This window comes from Puma concolor, chromosome A2 (genome assembly GCF_028749965.1).
Source record: "Puma concolor isolate L17-30 chromosome A2, mPumCon1.1.hap2, whole genome shotgun sequence".
In the NCBI taxonomy this organism is placed as follows: domain Eukaryota; kingdom Metazoa; phylum Chordata; class Mammalia; order Carnivora; family Felidae; genus Puma; species Puma concolor.
In genome coordinates, this window is record NC_141668.1 from 79735806 (window position 1) to 79759113 (window position 23308).

The 23308-nt window shown below is 40.3% G+C and overlaps 1 protein-coding gene across 2 annotated transcripts in view; it reads right to left on the reverse strand.

The window, feature by feature from the left end:
* The window catches only part of GRM3 (glutamate metabotropic receptor 3), a 228931-nt gene extending 209408 nt beyond the window's left edge, over positions 1-19523 (reverse strand). The window contains exon 1 of one of the 2 annotated variants that reach the window (XM_025929748.2): positions 18981-19520. The gene's annotated coding sequence lies outside the window, so the exon portion shown is untranslated. Of the gene's footprint in view, positions 1-18980 lie in introns of both variants that reach the window. The other variant, XM_086696796.1, reaches the window with a different exon arrangement.
* Positions 19524-23308: the final 3785 nt, after the last annotated feature.

Genomic DNA, 23308 nt, shown 5'->3' on the forward strand with positions numbered 1-23308 from the left:
CTCAGTAGCATCAGTACTGTGACCGCTGCCTTCTCAGAAGACTTTCTTCTTTGATTTTATGATCCCCATTTTCTCTTGTCCTGCCTCTTACTTCAGTCACCAGCACTTAACTGCATCTTTTGGTTCCTCCTTTTTTGTGTGTGACCTATAAATACCACTAGTACAGAGCTTGGTTTGAGAGCCTTTATTCTTGGCTGTTTACATTTTTTTAAAAATAATTTCTTTAACGTTTCATTTATTTTTGAGATTTGACAGACAGAGACAGAGAATGAGCAGGGGAAGGGCAGAGAGAGGGGAAACACAGAATCTGAAGCAGGTTCTAGGCTCTGAGCTGTCGGCATAGAACCCGACACGAGGGTTGAACCCACGAACCGTGAGATCATGACCTGAGCCGAAGTTGGACACTTAGGCAACAGGGCCACCCAGGCACCCCTTGCCTGTTTACATTTATACCCCAAGAGATCTCATTGGCAAAATAGTCTCTGCTATTAGATAAGAAATAACTTACAAATTCTTTTAAAATTTCTAGTTTAGAGGTCACTGAGCATTTGAAGAAAAAACTGTTTACTTTTCACTAGTTGCATTAAATATTTCTTTGTACTAGCCCCGTATTGAGGCAGTTTTTGAACTTAACTCAAATTTTGAATTTAACTATTTTAACTCATCAGGGGAAGAACTGTAATATAAACAAGAAATGATAGCAAGAAGTCTGAATGGATGAGTCTGTTTAAAAACCAAATGCTAGGTTTGGTGATTCTCATGGGTATCAGCGGTGAGGTATGTCGATGTTCAAGTGTAAAGGTAAGGATACATTAAAAGAATTTAATATTAGAATATGTGTAGAAAGTAACCACTGAAGAAGGTTGTGTTTCGAATGAATTCTTATTTTCAAAAAGTCATCCTTAAGATAAAAGTGACACATGACACATTTTTTTAATAGACCATATCATACAAATAGTTGGGTATATGAGAAGTAACTTTGAGCCAACAATGGACATACTAAGACTCTTGAAGATACGCAGGCCTTAGATACACATAAAATCAAATATCAAAATAATTTTTTGCGTTAGCATTTATTAATTCCCTTTGGTACCTCATTGTAATTCAACTAATATTTATTGAAAGCTCTTTATGTCCAATGTCTTTATTTCCTCATTCCTTCCTTCCTTCCTTCCTTCCTTCCTTCCTTCATTCATTCATTCATTTGTTCATTCAACATTTACTATTTTTAAGGCATTATTATGGACTCCAGTGCTACAAAAATGACCAGGACATGGCTCTCCCTATAAGAAATGTATAGAGATTAATAAGAAACAATTCTTACTTTCAAGCAGAGATCATGAAAGTGTGAAGAGATAATTTCTGATTCTGGCGATGAGGTATTTCACAGAAAGTGATAGTGGATTTTGATGAAAGACTGTTGATTGTTCCATTTGTAGCAAAATGTGAAACATTTAAAAGTAAATTGGATTCAAATATTTACACTTACTATGGAGCATAGAGTTTGTAAGATGGGCATTTAGTGGGCCTGCAACTAATGTCTTTCTTTAAATCTGTCACTATTCATTATAAGATTCGCCCTGAATTTGAGAACGGCTTTTTGGAAAAGAAATATTATTACATGAAATGTGCACATAAATTGAATTATATCTCAATTTTGGAAACATTAAACTGTGAAAGGAAAGTGCCTATTATATTCCTCTATGGAGGAATTAAAATAGATAGTAAATCAATTTACAAGCTGGTGGTGGTTTCTAGCCTTAGTTGATTTATTGATTAGTTTATGATTTTTGATGTCACTGAAAAAACACATTTTGCGATTAATTTCAGAACAACATTGGCAGCAAAAATGCTTTTTATTCTGTAAAGTCTTAATTGGCCCCATGTACATGTCTGAGTGCCATTTGACTCAGATTACGTTTTTAAAAATTGTCCAAGAATACTTTGTTTTCATCATTGTACCAAGTTCTTTTTAACCTCAGGAAAATAACTTTAGAAAATGTGGGGTTTTTTTTTTGAGTCTACATTCTATTGAGTACCTCTTGAATTTTTTTTTTTTAAGTTATTTATTTTTGAGAGAGACAGAGACAACATAAGTAGGGGATGTATAGAGAGAGGATGAGAGAGATAGTCCCAAGCAGACTTCTTGCTGCCATTGCAGAGCCCGATGCGGGGCTCGAACCCATGAAACCGAGAGATCATGACCTGAGCTACAACCCAGTGTCGGGCGCTTAACCTGTGGAGCTACCCAGGCGGCCCAGACCTCTGGAATATTTAAGCATCCTGAGCATTTTGTCCTTAATAAGTTAAAGACTACACAAGTGATTGATTTTCTAGAAATGCTGTACAATAGGACCATGAGTAACTTGAAGTCCAGTCTACACACCCAGCGCTTACTACATGGTCAGACACATACAGAAGGAACTCAAAGTTTCTGGGAAGAAGAGATGGTTGCCAAAATTGAGTGAAAGTAAGCGGAGGCATTTTCACTTGGACTGATGTGTTAAGGACGCCACCGCAGCACATCCCTTAGTCCTCACCTGTGTATGTTACCCTGCAACACGTGCTCCTTTTTGAAAGCATTAAGCAAATCTTGTTACTAAGAGAAAAAGGAAAGGCACTTCATTTGGGGCAGCTCTTAAGTTCCTGGCATTCTTGAAGGAAAGGCCAAAGAAGCACATGTCTTTTCCTGTAGACTTCTTGTCTCGCTTCTGCCTGAAAAATTAAGTGGATTATGATGCCACTTACACTTTCTAAAAAATCTTAAAACGTAGAATTCTCAAATGGCAAATAAAGATCTTTGAGGGCAGAGACCATTTTTTGTTGGTTTGTTTAATGTTTTTGCTTGCCAGTGTCTAACATAGTACAAATAGGATATACGTGCTTAGTTAACAGCTGTTGAATGGATGAATAAATCTATCATGATTAAATGAAGGGAGCTACAGAATTAGCATCATAAGGTAACATTAACTAGCTAAGTGAAATGGATGTTCACGCAGGGAAATAGCCATCCTGTTTCCATGCTAGACCTAATGCTTTAATTTTTACTATCAAAACGAACACTTAACAGTGTTGCTGTTTATCTGCAAATGCTGGAATCTTCTCTTTGATAGAACTGCACGGATTAGTTGATAAACCAAAAATAGGTAAAATGTTCACTAAGTGCTACTGTAATCAAAATAACTATGAAGCCACGTAAGACACAAGCCTTCTACCTCTTCAGGGATGAGCGAGTTTGGATCCTGAAGTCAGACTGCTGATGTTGGCGAGGGTTTTTCTTAGGGATTACTTAACACTAAGTTATCAAAATAAATATTTTCAAACATCCTATTTTCTTTTTCCCCTTTGCCAATGGATGATTATTACATTCATGTTTTCGTCTTTGTTTGTTTTGGGAATCAGGGTTTTCCAATGAGACCATGTGCTATTAAGAACCGTCTCTAGATAGTGAGTTTACCTTACAAACAAGCAAAAATTCCCAGTCTGTCAGAGATCTTCTCCTAGGATACAAGGAAAAGCAAAGTTCAGCTAAACTGCACAATTAATTCGCCATCACTTCTGAATAGAGAGAAAAGGTTGCTCTAATCTGTTCTTCCTCCTCTTAGGGATTTAAGGTCAGTTTCAAGAAGCACAATTACTATTCTTGCAAAGTTGTCTCTCTTGATTTGTATTCCTGTAATTATCTTCTCAGGACCTCTTCCTTTTTAACTTGTAGACTCAGCTTAATAAATCAATTTAAGGATTAGATACATGTAAACATACCTACTCTGAGAGCTGGATGGACAGGAAAAGGAAGAAAGTAGGACAATTCCCTGCTCACCGGTTTCACCAATGTATCAATTATTTTTTTCATACAAAAGAAATCTGAGATTCACCCCCTGGAAAATAAAAGAAGTAATTTTTTTCTTTTTTACTTGAAATTCTATTTCTTTTCATAGAAAGATTAAGAGCATTGTCGCTCTGCCTTTTCAAGCTGTGGACAAATTCTGAAGATGAAAAGAGCAGGTTTTTTTGTGAGGAAATAAAGGCTTGAGAATGGTTCTTTTTAGTTGCATCTGACTCTTAAGCTACTAGAATGAGAAGGCTTTAAGTGAAAGTAAGGAAGGCAAACAGTTATATATATTCTGCTCAATAAAATGGGCAAGTTGAGCCAATATTTGACCATCCTACTGATTTTTATTTTCTACAAAGAGCTCAGAGTGTCACTAGGTTTTCAGTTGTTTTTGATTTTCTAGTGAGGGAATAGAAGATAATTCTTGCAAATGGTGTTTGCATATTAAGGATTCTAGTTCGGGGAGGATTTCACAAGAGAGGCAGTATAGTCAACTAGTCAAGTTCAAGAGCTAAAACTGTTGGGGCCAGATCCTAGCTGTATCCTTATTATGTCTACTTGTGAGAGTGCCTCAGTTTTATACTCTGTAAAACGGGAATCATAATGTTACACACCTCACAGGACTGGTGTCAGAACGAAATGAGTTAATAAAGGTAAAGCAATAAACAGCACCTGGTGTATAATAAGTACTCAGTAGAAGTTGTTGTTACTCGACAGTGTTCTTCTCATTCTCCTAGGAATGCTGTGGAGAATATATGTGTGAACCACATTTATTTTATCTTAAGAAGTATTGTAATAGTTTGTATCAAATGGAACACCTTGGGGTGTTGTTCACGAAAGCTGGTGGGAACTAGTATAACCAAATGAGATTTGTGGATCCTCTTATGAAAATGTCTGAAATGTGTTTCCATTTGCGAAAATTCCGAGGAGGAAATCTGCCTAGAAGCTGACTTTCTTGGAAAGTTTTCGTGATCATTTGCTTCTATTTCTTTGCTACTCATACTTCGCCGTTTAAGGTGACCAAAAGAGGAGAAATGTTTGCAAAATGAGGACAGGTTGAGGAATAAGGAAACATATCACTAGCGTTATTAGTGATTTTGCTATTTAGACAGTAAATAAAATATAAATTTTATTTATTTATTTTTTTTTTTTAAATTTTTTTTTTCAATGTTTTTATTTATTTATGGGACAGACAGAGACAGAGCATGAACGGGGGAGGGGCAGAGAGAGAGGGAGACACAGAATCGGAAACAGGCTCCAGGCTCCGAGCCATCAGCCCAGAGCCCGACGCGGGGCTCGAACTCCCGGACCGCGAGATCGTGACCTGGCTGAAGTCGGACGCTCAACCGACTGCGCCACCCAGGCGCCCCTAAAATATAAACTTTAAACAGGACCCATTGGTTTTTGAGTCTACTGGTTCTGACTTGGGATGCTGAATTGTCTTTATTGACAAAGGTTACTTAAAATATGTGACGAAAGGCATCTTAAAAATCCATACCCAATTTTAAAGATGAGGAAAATGAGCTCCAGAGTGATTTAATTATCCACGACTCCATTTATTCAATAAATATTTATTGATTTTTTTCCTACGTGATACTCGCTCTGTTGGGCAATAGAGATACAACTGTGAATAAGCAAGCCTGATCTCTGTCTTTTTAGCTCTAAACACTACCGTGGGGACATAGGTGATGATAATAATGCGTGACGAAGGGAGGTGCAGGCAGCCTGGTGTGTGTGCAGCAAGAAGTAACCTACCAGAAGAGGTCACGAGTGGTACAGAATTCTAATTGAGCCCTGAACATTCTAATTGAGTGGGGCAGTGCTCTGGGAAGTTGCCCAGGCTGGGAGAAGGGGAGGGGGAAGCGAGAGGAGAGGGCAAGGCAAGCAAGCTGTTCAGTTTGATTGGAAGAAGTAGGTTGAAAGGGATGAGACACAGCTGGAGGCACATGCAGATCATAGCGGGCCAGGTGAAGCACGGTTTGATTATCCCAAGAGCAATGGAAAAATCTTTGGAGAGTTTTGAGCAGAGAGTAACATGCTCAGATTTATATTAAGATAATTGTGGCTTTCGCCTGGTGGATAGATTTGAGGGGTAAGCTAGGGGTCAAGGAGGCCAGTGGGTGGCTCTTGGAGAGGCTTGGCGAGAAAGCAGGGTGGCTTCACCCACTGTCTGTGGATAAATTCTATCAAATCATAACCACGCAGAAAATAATGACTTCATTTCTGTCTTGTTTGCAAATAGTTATTACTTGGGTTATTACAATCTTCTTTTGACCCAAGTTTCTAAAAAAAAATAACCATTTGTTCAAGCCTCCTTGTCCTTTATTAAAGCAGGGATTTGAAAGAGCATGTTCTTTCTGGTGGAAAGAGGAAAATGATTAGCTTAATTGTTTTTGCTGGTGTTTGTCACCCAACTGCTAATTCCTACCTACTAGGTGCTATTCATCTTTGTGTCCATTAGATGCATACGTGTTTTCTATTTCCCTTGCAGCTGCCCTAGTTTCGGCCATCATTACCCTTCACCTGTTGCCCTAATGGGCCAGCTCATCTCCCTGACTCCTAAACCTTTATTTCCTCATATTTATCTTCACGTGGGGCTTTCAGATTCCCGTGCTCAAATGTTCTCAGAGGTTTCCCTCTGCCTGTAGGAGAATTATTAGCCATTATGCCACCTGCTCCTACAGTTTTACCAGGTCTACCCTCGAGGGTAGACCTACCCTTAAACTCAGCCAGTTCACACACTCTTCCCCAAGCATATCCACAGACCACATCTCTGCCTTTGCATAGGTCTAGAATGACTTTCTCCACTTCTTGAAATCTTAACCGTTTTTCAAGGTCCAACACAGAAGCAATTTTTTTTTTTACATGATACTTTCTACATTTATGTCAAGCAGAAGTATTGTTATCCACTCAGGGGTCTTATAAGTGAGCTCCTGAATTTGCCTGTTACTATAGTTACATACATATCTCATCTCTTCTACAAGATTTTAAATTCTTAGGGAGACAATGATTCCTTTTTCATCCTCTTCTCCGCAATGCCTTGCCCAGTGCTTGAAAAGTAGTGGGCCTTCAGTATAGGCTTATTTAATTAAACTGATGTTACTTTACATGCCAAATTTTAAAATTTTTATAAGGAGTTATTTTGTTGGTGATCCAAAATGCCTTTAGGAAAATGATAGCATTTATGGAATAAAATTAAGATTGTAACAATATTTCTTACTTTCAAAGCATAATAGATGAAGGGGGGAAATTGATGTTAATATTTCAGCAAGGAAGATACTCAGGGAGTAAATAAAAACTTTAAAATAGATTCCTTCATTCATTAAATATGTGTTAGGTATCATTGTATGTACCATTCATTATTACAGACTGCTGAAAAAAGGCAAGATCTTTGTCCTTTTGGAGCTAATTCTAGGCAAGACAGATGGATGTTCTAGCCACCTCTTAAATTATTTCATAGACATTGATTTCTGTAAATCTTCATACAGGTAGCCCCATAAAAAACATTTTTCTGGGTCATAAAAAGTTAGAGGCTTTTTTACTTTGAATTTATTACCATACTCACACATCCCACAAGCATCTATCCGTACAAGGCACTTTGCTAAATTCACAGCTGAATTAGAAACCACAGACATCTAAGAAAGCAAATGCACTACATTCATTATGTCAAATATGGTCAAAGTATGTTCAGAAGAGAGAGAGTATCAGGAGATGCTTATGTGCCCCAAAGCATATAGCCTCACAAAATGGGCTAGGTCTGACTCCAGACTGGGAAATGCAGAGGATAAGAGAAGGATGAGATGTTGAGATGCTTCAGCAGTGGAGCCACAATAAAATACTGCAGCACCGGGACTCGTCCGCATGCCTAGGGTTGTTCCTGCAACAACATGTTAGTGTGTTTGTGAACCAAAGCAGGGGGAGGGACAGAGAGAGGGAGAGAGACCTAACCCCAGAGAAAGGGCTGGAGGGGCAATGAGACCTCAACAATGAGCCTGTGTAGAGTGTCTTGCAGAAAGAGCAGGTGCTAAAGGGGTATGGTTCAGCAAAGGGAAATTTGTGTCAAGGAAACGGAGGTTAAGACCTTCAGCAATGAAAAAAGAAGTCTCAAAACACACGCATACACGCACACTCACTTTGAGGGAGTCAGCCTTAACAATCTGGGGGCCCAGAGAATATGAAACCTGTCAGATAAGAATTTCTTTTCCTAATGTTTGTTTGTTTGTTTTGAGAGAAATAGAGCATGAGCAGGGGGGTGGGGCAGAGAAAGAAGGAGACAGAGAATCCTATGGGGTACGAACCCAGGAACCACGAGATCATGACCTGAGCCGAAATCAAGTGTCAGTAACTCCACTGACTGAGCCACCCAGGCGCCCCTGTCAGATAAGAACTTCTTGTTTTGCTAACCTGTTCTGCCGAAGCTCTCCTTCCACCCCAACTTTGGAAGAGTCAGAGCTTGAGTTAGTAAGAGAAACAAGGAAGGGTGGAAGAGAACCTGAGAAGGTAGAGAGCTTTTGTTCTCAACTTCCCATTTGAGATAGGCTCCTGTTGCAGACAGAGAGAAGGCTCAACTTGAAAGTTCAAGTTGTCATTATTATATTGGTCCACGCTTACTCATTTTTGAATGGAGTCTGTCATTAAGGCTTATCGTTAAATCACATCCAAGTATGTTATATTTTACTGAATGCATTTTAAAGGGGCAATGAGAAATGACAGTAAATTTGCGTTCTGATTTTATTCCACAAATTAGTGGTCTTGCTACCTATTACTCAGGTCAAAACAGTGTTTCACTGGTGAAGGCCATATCTGATGAGGATCACACGACCGTTGTGGATAAAAATGGCTTTGGAAGGACAAACGTAAGCAGTGTTAGTATGGACTTAGATAAGGGGAGATTTGAAACTTGCCTTAAAACACAGGTTCATAGAAAAGAAGTGGAAACACGTTCTAAATGGACTTGTGACCATAAAGATGCTCAAAGGTCTATTTTGTGTACTAACAGAAAATCTGGGTACAGGAGGGGATCCCCTTGAGAAAGAAAGGTTGGAAAGATACATGGGAAATATGCTTGTAGAAAATCTTGATGGCCAAGTTGGGAAGTTCAAACTGCCTTCTCAATTGACAAGCTGCTCTTTAATGCCTTTTTTTTTTTTTTAATTTTTCTTTTTTCAACGTCTTTATTTATTTTTGGGACAGAGAGAGACAGAGCATGAACGGGGGAGGGGCAGAGAGAGAGGGAGACACAGAATCGGAAACAGGCTCCAGGCTCCGAGCCATCAGCCCAGAGCCTGACGCGGGGCTCGAACTCACGGACCGCGAGATCGTGACCTGGCCGAAGTCGGACGCTTAACCGACTGCGCCACCCAGGCGCCCCTTTAATGCCTTTTAAACCAGGCAATGGAATGTAAAAGTCAGTTACAAATCAAAATTGAACCGGTAGCTGAATGTTGCCTTTTCCAAATCCCCACCTCCATTTTTATACATCATGGTGTCGTGATATTTTATCATTTCCTCACATCACTATATTTACAGCACCTTAGTTTGCTTGCTTATGGTCTGACTCTATTTAGTGTAAGTTGAATGAGAAGAAAAGTCCTTCTAAACTCTCTTGTCCTTCACTGCTACACTATTTCTAGAATAGTGATTGGACCCACAGTAGGCACTTGTTAAATGTCTGGCAAATAAATAATAAACGAAAATGGAGAGACTGGAGGAGATAAACTGCTACAGAAGATTGAAAGACAAGGGCTAAGGTTTTGGCACTGGTAGTAGAGAAAAGAAGACGTGCCCAAGATGAGTTACGAAGGAAGGATCGACAGAGGACCAAACAGAAAGGTCGTTGGCAATTCTAATATTTTAAACCACTTTCTGGGGAAATGAGGGTGTTCCTGCTAGCATCTGGAACTAACAAGGAAGACACTGCTTTGGGGTGGTGCTGGGCTTTTAGCTTGAGCTGGACAGAACTCTGTGTCAGTGGAAGAAGGGCCGTTATCAGTATAAGAGCTGTAAGCACCACAGTGGGTAAGGAAGCCACGCTCTGCCAGGGACACAGTGTAACTTCCAGCAATTTAACATTTTTGTGCCTGAGACAGCGTGAGCTTTAACAATTCAAATGTTTTTTCATATTGGGAAGAGTGGGGAAATGTGATCTTTTTTTTTTTTTTTTTTTAATTGCTTTTCACTTCACGAAGTCAGTTATTAAGTGTGGAATGCAAGGCAACACAAAGAGGTTGCTCAGACCCCCTAGGAAGTGAAGCTGGTGGCCCAGCCTAGGCCGCCCCAACCCCCTGCTGCCCATCCCTCTTTCCCTCTTCAGTTTTTTTCCCTTGTGGCTCCGGACGCTGCTTAGGAAACTATCATTGGCAGTGTTTGTGAGGAGTGACGGCTTCAGCCAAGCAACCATTCACTTGAATGAAGTAGAAGCTGAGTGGAGAATGGATAAGAAGTTGCCAAATGAGTTTTTTTTTTTTTTTTTTTTTTTTTTTTTTTTTTTTTTTTAATTTTCACCCGCTCTGCAGATCCGGAGGGCAAAGGGGAGAGCTGTGACAAAATGATGTTTCCCACATCCCCCAGCTCACAGGGATATAGTGATAAAGGCAATTTGAGTTTTAAGTGTGCGCTTACCCAAATCAAGAAGCGTTTCTATTCTTATAAATCCAATGTTTTCCTTGATAATACTCTTTAAAGCCAGTAACCTCCCTTTCCCACATTTTAATAAATATGCATCAAGTTTGTGTATCTTAGTGGAATTTGCTATAGGTAATGAAAGAAAGTTTTCCGTGCAATGAAAACAATATGAGGTTTCCAGAAAATGAATCTATTCACACGACTCATGGGGACTGTGCTTCATTAGTTGAGCTTAATTAATTAATTAATACATACTCTGGCTTGCAGAATTGATTGTAGACAACTGGTTAATCTAATTAGAGTGGACTTGCGGTGGGGAATAATTGCGTAGAGTGATTCATTGGGTGTTCTCTGTATGACCATCATTCTATGTCTAATTGTTATGGGCTGAATGTTTGTGTCCTCCTCTCTCACCCCAAATTCATCTGTTGAAACCCTAATTCCAATGTGATTGTATTTGGAGGTGGGACCTTTGGGCGGTAATTAGGTTTAGGTGAGATGACAAGGATGGGCTCCCATTCTGGGATTAGCATCTTTGTAAAGAAGACGAAAAGAGACCAGAACTCTCTGTCTTCACCAGGTGAAAGGTGGTCCTTCAAGAAGTGGGCTCTCACCAGCAACCAAATCTGCTGGGCACCTTGACCTTGGGCTTCCCAGCTTCCAGAATTAGGAGAATTAGGTCTTCTTTAAGCCACCCAGTCTATAGTATTTTGTTCTAGCAGCCCGAGCAGACTGAGACAGTAGTACTTCTGAGGCTTGAGTGTACATGAGAATAATCTGGAAAGACATTTAATACATATATTGCTAAACCCCAAGCTAAAGGACATCAGTCTGGGACACATCTGCCCCAGAATTCTTCATTTTAAGTAAACTTCAAAATGATTCTAATGCAGATAAACAGTAATTGGATAAACACAATTTTCAGTAGAATCAAGATGATTATGGTTTGTGTTGTAGATGGGAGGGTGGGGGAAGGACAGGGAGAGGGGACCTCTGACTTTGCCCTGAAACTTATTCTCCCCTACTTCACCTGTTCCAACCTTTTCCATCTTAGGAACACACTTAAAATTAGCAGATTCCCTCCCTACATTACATAGCAACAAATACAGTTTTAGGATTTTAGAAGGAAAAAAAAGGGGGGGGGGCAAGATGAGCACTCAATAAGGCCTCAATCTCATCCATCCAGGGCTTCCTTTGTTCACTAACCACAATGGAGGTCTCTTTCTTCTAAAATTTCTGCATCCTGTTAGTTTGGGAACTGAGAGCCAAAGAAGGCCATTTCTTAGGCAAAATTATGATGTAGGCACCCTGCCACTCCCCACCCAACTGGATGATGTTAGCTTTTCTGAAAAAAAATGAACCTATAAATTCATGGCATTGGAAGGTTGATGAACTATGTGGACCTTGAAACATAGAGTCTTTTGTACTTTGGGGATGAAATAATTTAGCTTAAAATTCAGAGAATTGATTGAATCACGGCAGGTAGCGGAAGACATTTTTCTTGAAAGGGGTAGGGCTTTTCACATTACACAAAGCAGTTTCCGCAAGGGCAGTCCTTAAGCAAAATCCGTGGAGGAGACATATCAGTAATCAAAGTTCCATGTTTTGGCTCTTTATTAATTCTGAAATGAGGTATGCTCTGGTCACCAATATATATCAGATATATTCTGATTAATGCCTCAGAATGTGGAGGGTCTTTGCCTCTTTATGAAAGATAAGATGCTTCACAATAGAAAGAGCTAACTATGTTCCCCAGATCTTCTTCTCCTTGAGGCAGTTACAAATGCCAACTGTTTCTGACCTTGCAGTGCCACCTCCTAAGTCGGCAAGTATTTCAACATATTTTGTGAAAGAAGTTTATATTATTTTATATTCACCAACAACACATGGTGCACCGAAATTGTTAAGCAAAATATAAAATATTGCTAATAATCTATCGGCTATATATTATTAACAATCAAATGAAACAGTCTGTGCCAGATGGAGGGACAGATCTGGGATATCCATTCATTTTTTATCTCTGTAAAATACTATAGTACAAATCACAAATCAGAGAAAGACTTTCAAGTAAAGACTCCTATTTGAGCTCTTGGGTTGTCTGGAATGAATTATAAATTCACGTAATCAAGACAGCAGGTTTCCTGCCTGTGGGAAAGCACCAAGGTCAGGGAATCATATGTGGATTTTCCCAGAGCATTTCTACTGACTGACTGAGTCTTTGGAAAAACCAGCAGGTCACTTGGCATCTCCCGTCCTTAGTGTATTTAAAACTTGAAACCCTTGACCTTGTCCTTTCTCAAGTTGTTGTATGCATTATGAATAAATGCCAAAACGTGTAACACGTTGAGAATTTCCTAGGTAAATGATGAATGACTATTTCAGCTGGGTAAGGAAATTTCAAATTTTTACTAGTCTACAAGGTATTTTTATCAGCTTGTTTTCCTGGAAGGACGTCGGTAGGTTGTAAAGAGGAGAGAAACCTGAGCATTTTAGCGTTAACAAGCAGAAACGCGATTCACCCTCATGCTGACTTTTGATGAGACTATCTTTGCCACTGTATTTAGTTGTGCTGATTGTGATGTTCATCGAATCAGGCTCTGGGAAATACATTTTGCTCACATGTTCACACCTGGTGTTGATTTCTCAGGTTGTTAATAAACATTTGTCTTCATAGACTTTTCTGGTGCTACAATTTTTTCCTGAGTTCTGATGAATTCCAAATCATATTTTAGTGTATTTCTTCGATGTGCATTTCTTTGCCCCTCTGAAGACACCGTGTCTGTTTGGGGGAGTGTAAGGGCTGAGCCTGGGGGGTGCTTTTGTGGGTTCTCTTTCACTGGTGGGTTTTCCTCAGCACCAAAGTATGTCCCTCAACTTGGAACTCGAAAATAACTGTTGAATGAAATGCATCCAGTATCAAACATCAATTGGGAGGCAGTGTAGCTTAGCAGTAAACAGACTAGAACTTGGGGTAAGATCCTAAGTTTTGAATTTCAGTTTATACCTGAACTGGAGGAAATTACTTTATCTCTCTGGGCTTCCCTTTCCTGAGTGAAATGGAGATCACAGTGGGTGCCTCACAGGGTTCTTAAGAATATTAAGTCAGATAATCCATGGAATGTTTTCGTGGAAAACTTGGCACATGGCAGTTGGTCATCAATTATCATCTGTTATTATGATATATTGCTAGTTTTGTCACCTGACAACATTTAGCACTGTCTCAAATACATTCCTATTTGAAATTTCAAATCCCAATAGGTCTGTTAAATGAAGGAAGAGGCTTTTTCATTCAGTTGATTATTTTGGTAGCCTCTTTGTATTCTAGAGTTTCAAGTTTGATTTTTGGAGTTCTTTGAACTTCACATGTTTGTGGAATTTTGTGTGCATTGGAACATTTTTTGTGTCCCCGTTGCATGACGTCCAGTGGTTATAAAAAGTCCTTGATAAATATTTATTGACCTACTGCTTCCCTGATGGCACCTTTTTTTTTTTCCTGATGGTATCTGTTTCTTAGAGGAGTCTCTTCAAATTGTTACAGTCTTAATGCTCCCATGCTGCACTGACAAGTTGCATTTTTTTTAACTGCATCATAGTTTTGAAATTTGCATCTCCTTGGAATGGCGTGGGTGGGTGTGTATAGTGGTGCATAGGCAGTGATGGTGAAGCAAATTCTGACAAGGAGTTAAAAATGAGAGCTACCTCGGGCTTTCTGTGGAGACACCTTAAATATATGGTTTTACTTTCAAACATGATGTTTTTTGTCTGTGCTTGTATAGATAATATCTGCATGTTTTCCGAATTTATTTCTCTGCACAGTGTATCATTTCCAGTTCCATAAAAAGATTACTGATTTCGGGAGGAAATAGATTCTTTGTAGACACAGACTTCTTAGAAGGTCTCTGTCCCAGAGAGAAGTCCCAAGTATATTGATAGTCTACGGTCCCTATAACAGGAAAATTGATTTCCCCTTTGTTTCTAAGGAAAATCATTTTGAGGATACTCACCATGAGATGAATGGCACGATAAAGATACTTTTGGGCTTCCAGAGGGAGAATACTAGTTGAAAAATTATTTATTCCATGCAGTCTAATTTACCTCTATTAACGATATATTCAGTTTGGGAAGGCCACTTCCCCTTACTATTCCCGTAACTTAATTCACACAAATGTTTCCACGTACAATCTAGTGCTCGCCATGTTGAAAAGAAGACAGCACTAAATTTCTGTATGTAGCTGCTGATTCACCTTACTCTTAGTCCTTTATTTTCTGAATTTGCCAAGTGTAACCTACGAACTTACGTCCTGATTATATCATTTACTCGTCTACTATCCAGCAGGGCTTGCATTTCAATGCCTGGGACTTGGAGAAACAATTGAGTGGGATGGTGAGTCTACCAAGATACTTGCTTCAGAATCTTAAAAGAAGCCTACACATGGAGGTCTTGGAACCAGATTTTAAGTGAGCAAAATAAAAACCTCTTTCTCTCCGGTAGTTATTTCAGGCTTTTCTATTTTTAAATTAACCTTCACATATGGTACCTCCATACATCTAAATATGTTCCATACAGATATATGCATGATTTGAGCTTATTTTTCATGATACAGCACAGTGATGAATTTGAGCTTAATTACACTGGCTTTTCAGATTGCTTTTAGTATGAAGGGACTACTGTATTCGAACAGAATTACTATGTGTATCATGTTCACGTATGCATCTAAACTATATACACTATTATATTCCTAGCACATTCTATTAATTATGGAAGTCACTTTCATTTCAATAGTAGAATTTACATGACAACAGCTTCTGAGGCTCAGTGGAGCATCAGACCAGTGTGTCACAGAATTCCCTTGTAGTGTGGGCGTTGACAGGGTTCTGTTGACATTGAATTTGCAATGAAAATGTCTCATAAATGTGCATCCACATAGAACATTACTTAGAAAGGATTGTATCAATATTCACATAGGTCATTAATGGCAGAGATGAAAAATTTCCTCACACTTCTGTTAGTAAAATAAATTATTAGGGACACATAATCACGCACATGCATATCAATGACCTCAAACCTGTGTCTTAAATATTGAGAAAAGATGTCCAGGTATAGAACTGTCTCCTTCATATACTCTCCTGTAACTGCTTAAGCTTTTGTATTCTACAAGTCCTGTATAAAGTTAGATGAAGGGTCGAAATCAGGCAGGAGAATGAACTGATGCAGTGGGGTTATAATAGGGAGTAAATAACAAGATAAAATAGAACTACGGGAAAATTAGGCTGAATATCACAATAAAGTTCTTAATAGGGAGAACTATTAGACTGTGAAATAGTCTTTCAAAAGTGCTAGAAGAAGTCATTGCTTGACCCATTTAAAATCAGACTGGACTGAAGTACTCCAAAATACAGTATGCTATGGAGACCAAGCCTACATTAGAAGTGGAAGAATGACCTAGTAGTTTCTACTATCTCTGTGATTACTATGATTGTACTCATTTTTATGTGTTCATTCTTGGTGGATAATCTTCTACAATTTTATGCTACTTCTTGGGAACAATTTCAACAAATTCATCTAATACAGAATTGGATGCATTTAGCAGAATCTCACAAGAGACAAAAATGCACAATAAACTCAGTGTAAAATAGGAAAGGGAGACAAGTATGAGTAACCACTGCTCCTTTTTGGGGGAAGTAACCTTGGAGGAAACAATTCTCACCCTGGAACTCTGGCCATATTTCAACATGCGTAAATGAATTCTGGTTTTCAATGTGAATTAGGTATCAATTTTCATTTCTTTTATTTAATGCTGTCTTGGGATGATGTTGAGTGCAGAACCACAAATGGAAGCATTTTTATCCCAAGCCAATGGGCTATATTTTGGCAGGAGGTAGCTAGGACCCTGGAAACAAGTCATGCATCATTTTGTGAATGATCTCGATTAGAGGACTGGGCAAGAAAGACACAATATTTTGATTTGAAAAAAAAAAAGAGTTTGACAGGAAATAAGAAAGAGGGAAAGATACGTAAGTAAATTATAAAAATGTTATTGCTGGGAGTCTTTGAAAATAAGACCATCCTGAATCTTGTGCAATTCTGGTTGGTCACCTATCATGAAGTAGAGAAGTGAGACAGGTGACATTCTGACAGTTATCCTAATTTTTTCATTCAAAAATATTAATTTAAATTTAATTAAAAATAAAGATCACTCAATTCTTTGCTATCTGTGCATTTGTTCAACTTATCAGTTTGAATTGCACTGACATAAAATCAGAGATAGGCTAATCATTTTGATGTGTTTAGTAATTGTGGGCTAAATCCTCTGATTTACCTTCATTTCTTTTCCTGTATACACCACAACTTCTTAAAAAGGTCTCAAACACAAATGAGTGGATCATAGAAGATATTTTCACGATGTACAAAATTCTCCATTTATATATAGCTTTCGATAGATTTTCTCAACTTATTGATCAAGTATCCCTCAAGTGTGAAAAATACCATCCAATTTAAATAGATGCCCGTTTCTTCTACGTCTCAAAAATTAACCTATTCCTTGTGTTGGCATACTTTTTTTTATGAGTTAGGCTTCACATTTCATTGTCAACGATCCAGCTCACAGAACAAGAGGTTTTAAAAGTAGGTTTCTTGCAGGTGTCAGTGGGGACTTAACAATACTAAGTGATATTCTTAACACTTAGTTATTCTTATAACTAAGAATATCAATGATATTCTTAACACTGATCCCTTGTTTTAGCCCACTGAATGAAGGCATTCTGGAATTTTCATTGTTTTATTTATGAAAATATAAGTTTTAAGAGTTATTTTCCTCGGTTGCCATTGTGAGCACCTGTGTTATTCTGAATATAAATCAAAACAGCCTTAGGGCATGTCTAGCCAAAATATCCATGTACTCCTGCTGGATGATCAGAACCTGAAAAGATGGGCAGCTAAAATCTACAGGTGTGAAAAATGTTTGTAAATTCAAGACACTGCCATTGTGAAAGGGAAAATACCACTTTATTAAGGTCCAGTGTGCAATAGCTTCCAAAATCTATTCAAATTCTATTAAGCTGTTTTGAGAAAAAAGAGGCACAGCACTCCAGAATCATTAACTAATAGAGTATCCCAAACACCTTCGGGTGGGAATTGTATAATCCAAGGGAGTTTAGTATAATAAGAGTCGAGGTGTTTTTAGTTATGCCTGTATTAAATATATTTACATCAACAACTAGAGTTCAGATGGCAGCCTTAAAATATGTGATTTAGATAAACCAAAGCACATTTAGATTTAGGTAAACGAATGTTTCTCTCCAGATCATTGCTTAATTTTTCCCAAAGAAACACAATATAGCTCTACTGAACAGTTCTAAGAGTAGGTAGCACAAATAAAATTAAGCAGAGAAACTCAAAGTAATGAACTCTTGCTGAGATCCTTAACTCATTACCCTCCACTGTCATTAACCTCAACTCTGCATATACCTGATAACTATCTCTATATTTACCTCAAACATACCAGTATTCAAATAACAGTAGAAATACTTTATCAGCAAATTAGCCGAGCACTTGACCACAGATCATTAAAAGTGTACAGTTTTACTATATTTTAATCAGAATTTACAATGCTCTAAAATACTTACAAGGCAGGGGCATGTCCCCTTAAGATGCCTACTTAAAAGTGTTACATCTCAGGGAATCCTCCCCGTTTGTTAACCCAGGGAAGGAACTACAAGGAAATCTAAATGAAATCCTTAAGAAACAAGCTTATTGGATATATTACCTAGTCTATTTCTGGATCGCGAATCTCCCGCCCTCTCTGAGTTACCTCACTGTCAGATAAGAAAATGGAACAAGATCGATGAAGAGATAGGCTCCCAGTCTGGCTTTTCGATTTTTCGCTCAAGCCAAAAAGAGCAAAGGGCATGGAGTTAGGGCTCCTTTCCAAGCGTACTTGTAGGAGAGCGAAGCTCTGGCCGCTTCTGGCTGCAGAACGTGTTCCGGCTGCAACACTGACCAGGTCCCGCTGACCGCTGCCCACCTCGCCTGGCAACCTCCACACCCACATGAAACCGCCAGAGTGGGAGCCAGTCAACGCAAGGCTTCCTGTGCACAAAGCCTAGGGAGCCCCCGAATAGAACCGAATCCTGAGCCCAGAGCAAGCCTGGAGGTGGTTGGCTGAGGAGACCGGTCTCTCTCTGGGGGTCTACGAGCGCTAGCTAGTCCCTGCACCTCCCGCACCCCGGTCGTAGCTCTGTGCCCTGAAATTTGCCTCCCTCCCGGGGACACAGACGTGAGCGCGCGCGCGCGTACACGCACACACACACACACACACACACACACACACACACACACAAACTCTCACTCGCGCACACCCACATCGCCTCTGCCCCCCTCCCGCCCCACCCCCGGCAGAACTGTAGGGACTGGTCTGTGCTCTGCCTCAACTTTCCCGGCTAAGCCTGCCCCACGCGGTGTCCGAGCCTCCGCGCCCTCGCTGGGCGCCCTCCAGAGGGACACGTCCTCCTCTGGGCCCCTTACCTCTCGCCGACAACTCCTGGCGGGGACTGGAGCTGACCGCGGTGGCAGCGGCGGCGACTGAGCTTGCACCCGGGCTCTGGCTCATGGTTGGTCCTCCTCATCCGACACAAAAGAGGTAGCTTGCTCGCTGGCTTTGTCCTTTCCAAATCCGAGGAAGAACTTATTTTGCCCTCGAAATGGCCAACTTGTGCGCGCCGCTTCCTGTCACAGTGCCCCCTGCCCCCGCCCCCTCCCGGCTGCGCGCTGGACCACTGCCCGGTGGCCGAGCATCCAGGCCTCCGAGTCAGTGGGGAGTGGGAAAAGGGAGAGTGGGAGGGGAAGGGAGGGAGGGGGTTGGGAAAAGGGGAGACCTAGTGGTCTTCTACGCAGGGGAGGGGAGCGCTTCGCAGCCGAGTCCCTCTCTCGGCTGCACAGGCAAACCCACTTCCCAGGCGCGGAAAGCAACTTTCCTTCACCTTGGCCAGGCTCAAACCGTCGCAGCTAATGGGGACTCTCGGCAGAGGCACGGACCTTCTGGCATTCTCTCCTTCTCATTCTCTTTCTCCTTTCCTCCCTCTCTCGTTCTCCTTTTCCCTCTCCCCCTCCCCCACTCCCCTCCCTTAATAGGGGTGTATCTGCAGAGTCTTCAGTGAGCCAGGGTACCTAGACGAGAGGATTATGGTACGAAAGCCAGGGCGGTTTGGCTAGCCGCTGCGCCTCACTCTGTTGGAAATCCTTAGGCAGGGCAGGCAAAGGTTGGTGAATTTCGAAGGGGTGGGGTGAAGGGGCGTGGGGCGGCAGGAAGATCTGCGGCTCCAACTTTGAAGCTCTGCTCGATCTCCTGCCTGCGGGAGAGCGGGGACTAACGGCCCCGAAAGAACTCTCCAGTGGTCCCCGTGTCGCGGGTTGACCGCAGGCTGGAGGAGAAAGGGAGAGCGAGAGCTGAGAGGGAGCGAGTGAGCCTGAGAGCCCGGTGCGCCGCTCTGCCCCACGCACCGCTCAACTGCACATTGCGAGCCCCTGGAGAGGGCTTGTGCAGAACAATCTCTGGGTCAGGCGGGAGGGAGACGCTCCTGTTTCCTAGCAACCCCCATCAATCTTCTCGGGATAGCTCCCTCTGAAGGAATTCGATTGGACGGCCCCTGGAGGGAAGCCACGCCCCTTCAAGAATGCTGGGCTGCTGCTTTTTCGCATTCTCCTAAATTTCTTGGGTGGAATAAGATTTGAGGGGAGTGCTGAATTATCTTTCTTCCTTCGTATCCTCCAGTGCTGCCACACAGCCCCCCCTTGCAGCGACCCCCACCCCCACCCCTACTCCCACATTAGTCCTTCTCTACCCCTACTTGGGGTTGGCACACAGAGGCACGGCTTTCTACAGAACCTCTTCTTTCTTCTTGAAATTAAATAAATAAAAACCTTAAATCGGTGACGTAGGCACAAAAGAGAAAAAGGCACACGGAAATAGCTATAATAGGCTCCGAGCTACAGATACAATCCTAAAGGTAAAATTCCAGGCATCTTTCTATGTTTAGAAACACATTGTGTTTAATTTCAGAATGGAAACTTCACTCTCATTAATCTTCCCCCGCCCCTGATAACACTAACTTTGTGTTAACAAGGACTGAGTTATATGTAGCCGAAGGCAATTAAACTTAATGCTTCAATGTTACATTTATTCTTTAATATTTAATGTTAAGTTGTTTAATAACTGCCTTCCTTTGTAACCTAGTCAGGGCATTTAAACTACAGATATAATTTTAGTACTGATTCTTTTGGAGAGCCAACAATATTTAAAAGACACATGTGCTTATATATTCCATTGTGAACACCACTAAAACTAGAAACTTGAACATATTAAAAATTAATATGTTATTAAGCAGTGAAGCTCTAAAAATGCTAAAAGTTCCTTTTCCAAAATCATTCTCTCTGGAATGCAACAGCAATACCAAATAATAGCAAAATAATTCTTTCTTTGCATTTCATTGCTATTACCTAACGTGTACCACAAACCCATAGACTTTTGTACGAGAGATTTTTCACAATGTCTATTCAATAGGCAAGTATGCATTAAGGAACAGTGACAGGACAATGGAGAGGATAAAGATCTATATACACTGCAATGCTTCAGATATGCATGAAGCCATGTTGGCAGCTTTTGGTTCCTTCCAGAATATTCCACAGGCTACCTTTTTTTTTTTTTTTTTGCCTTGCGAAGACTTTCAGAATCAGCTGAGATTGGGAGCAAAAGAAGGGATCTGATGTTTTCATTCATTAAAAATAAAAGTAGCTGTGTTTGCACAAAAGAAAGCACTGATGTATAAGCTGAACTACTAGGCCATAGCCTCACCTAGGCTACTTAACATACTAATGTTGGTGACGTGCAGAGACTGCAATGCTGAAGCCAATTATTAATCTGTTATCGGATCTGGCCTTATGGGACACTTTTCTCTCTTCCCCCTGCCAAACACACACAGAAATGATGAACATAAGGACTTTTCAGCCTGGTGAAAGCATATTACCTGAATTTGAATCCTTAATTACCATCCCTTCCTAGCTAGCTGTGTGACCTTGGGCAAGGTTCTCAACCTCGCTTTGGCTCGGTTTAATCATCTATAAAATGGGAATAGTAATTGTTCATCTCAAAGCTATTTTGAGGATTAATTAGTACCATGTAGGTAGTATGCTAGTATTAGCTATGACTATTAGTTTCCAGTTTCTCATTAACCAGTGGTATTTTAATTGTTGAGCCATAGGTAATATTTAATTCACAGCAATTAGTATTGTGCCTTGATTCTTTCTTTTTAATTTAATTTCAATTTGTCATTGACTGAGAGAACATAGCTTTAACTCTTAATGTTTAGTTGTTGAGGTGTGTGTGTGTGTGTGTGTGTGTGTGTGTGTGTGTGTGTGTGTGTGTGTTGTGTGTCTGTTTGGGTGCTCCTGCATGTTTTCAAGTTCCCTTTAAAAGCTTCAAGGGATAGGGCTAAATAACAACCTCTGGTTAAAAGGCATGTAAATTAGGAAATGACCTTTCCCTTTCGCCCCACCCTCCCTCAAGTATTCTGTCTGGGCTCCAGTTTCTAAACAATTCTAGTCCCCTCTTTTAAGTACCTCTGATATACCTCTTCAAGACAAGTACACGTTTAGACATCTAGATCACTCTTTGTCTTTCATATTTCATATTAGTTTGATTAATTTTTGCTAATCCATCTATATTTATTTGAATGATTAATCATGATATTTCTTCTTAGAACCCTTTATAGTTAATGCCCTGGCTGCTGTTATAATGCCTTTTTAATATGGCCTGTACAGTATACCATCTTTCATTCAGAAATCACATTGAAAGTTGATGTGCTGTCATCATTAATTACAAATAAAACGTCTTCCATGTTTCCATTCGGATCCAGAGTTCACTCTCATTAGAATTCCCTTTGGAGCTAACCTCCATTGGCTCAATCTAGAAATCAATTTCATTGCCTGTTTCTCACTACCAGTCAGTCAGCAGAGTGTGGTTATTTTGATCATATGTAGAGTCATTAGGTGTTCAGTTTGGGACAGTTCTGGTTTACGTCCCTTGTCTGGGTTGCATTCACAGAGCTTACTTTATTTTTCAAAAGTGTCAGGTTTGGGCATTAAATTATGTGGCTACCCGTACCCTCTATTCATCTGGCTGAAAACTCGTGTTTCAGCCTTCCCTTGCTTCATCAGCCACGTGACTGTTAAATTCCTCTGTATAACTCTTTTTCCAGGAGAGGACCAATCAATTCCAGGAGTCCAATACATGTCTCTGTAAATACATAATATACATGTAAAAAAAGTAAAATTTATATTTAATTTGCTTAAACATAAGCCTCATTTATTTTTCACTTCTTTTAAAATATGTTTCCCCTTGGACCATCGGGAAATTCCGATTCTAATTACTGTTGCACAGTATAAAAATGAAAATATTTTATGGGGCGCCTGGGTGGCTCCTTCATCGGTTAAGCTTCCAACTGTTGATTTCGGCTCAGGTCATGATCTCTTGGATTGTGATACTGAGTCCCACCTCAAGCTTTGTGGACCTGCTTGGAATTCTGTCTCTTCATCTCTCTGTGCCCCTCCCCCACTCTCCCCCTTTCTCTCTCTCTCTCTCAAAACAAATACACATAAAAAAAAAAAGAAAATATCCTAGTCTTAATTTTGATTGAAGGTACAAGGCAAGAGGTGTCGACTTCTCCATATTCCTAAGCAAGACTTGCCAGACCACCTGTATCTTTCAACCACACGTATCATGAAAGAGCTGAAGTCCAAGAAGCTGAGAGAGGTAGGAAATTGGAGTTTAGAGAGTCTTTGGCATGCTCTAAATACGC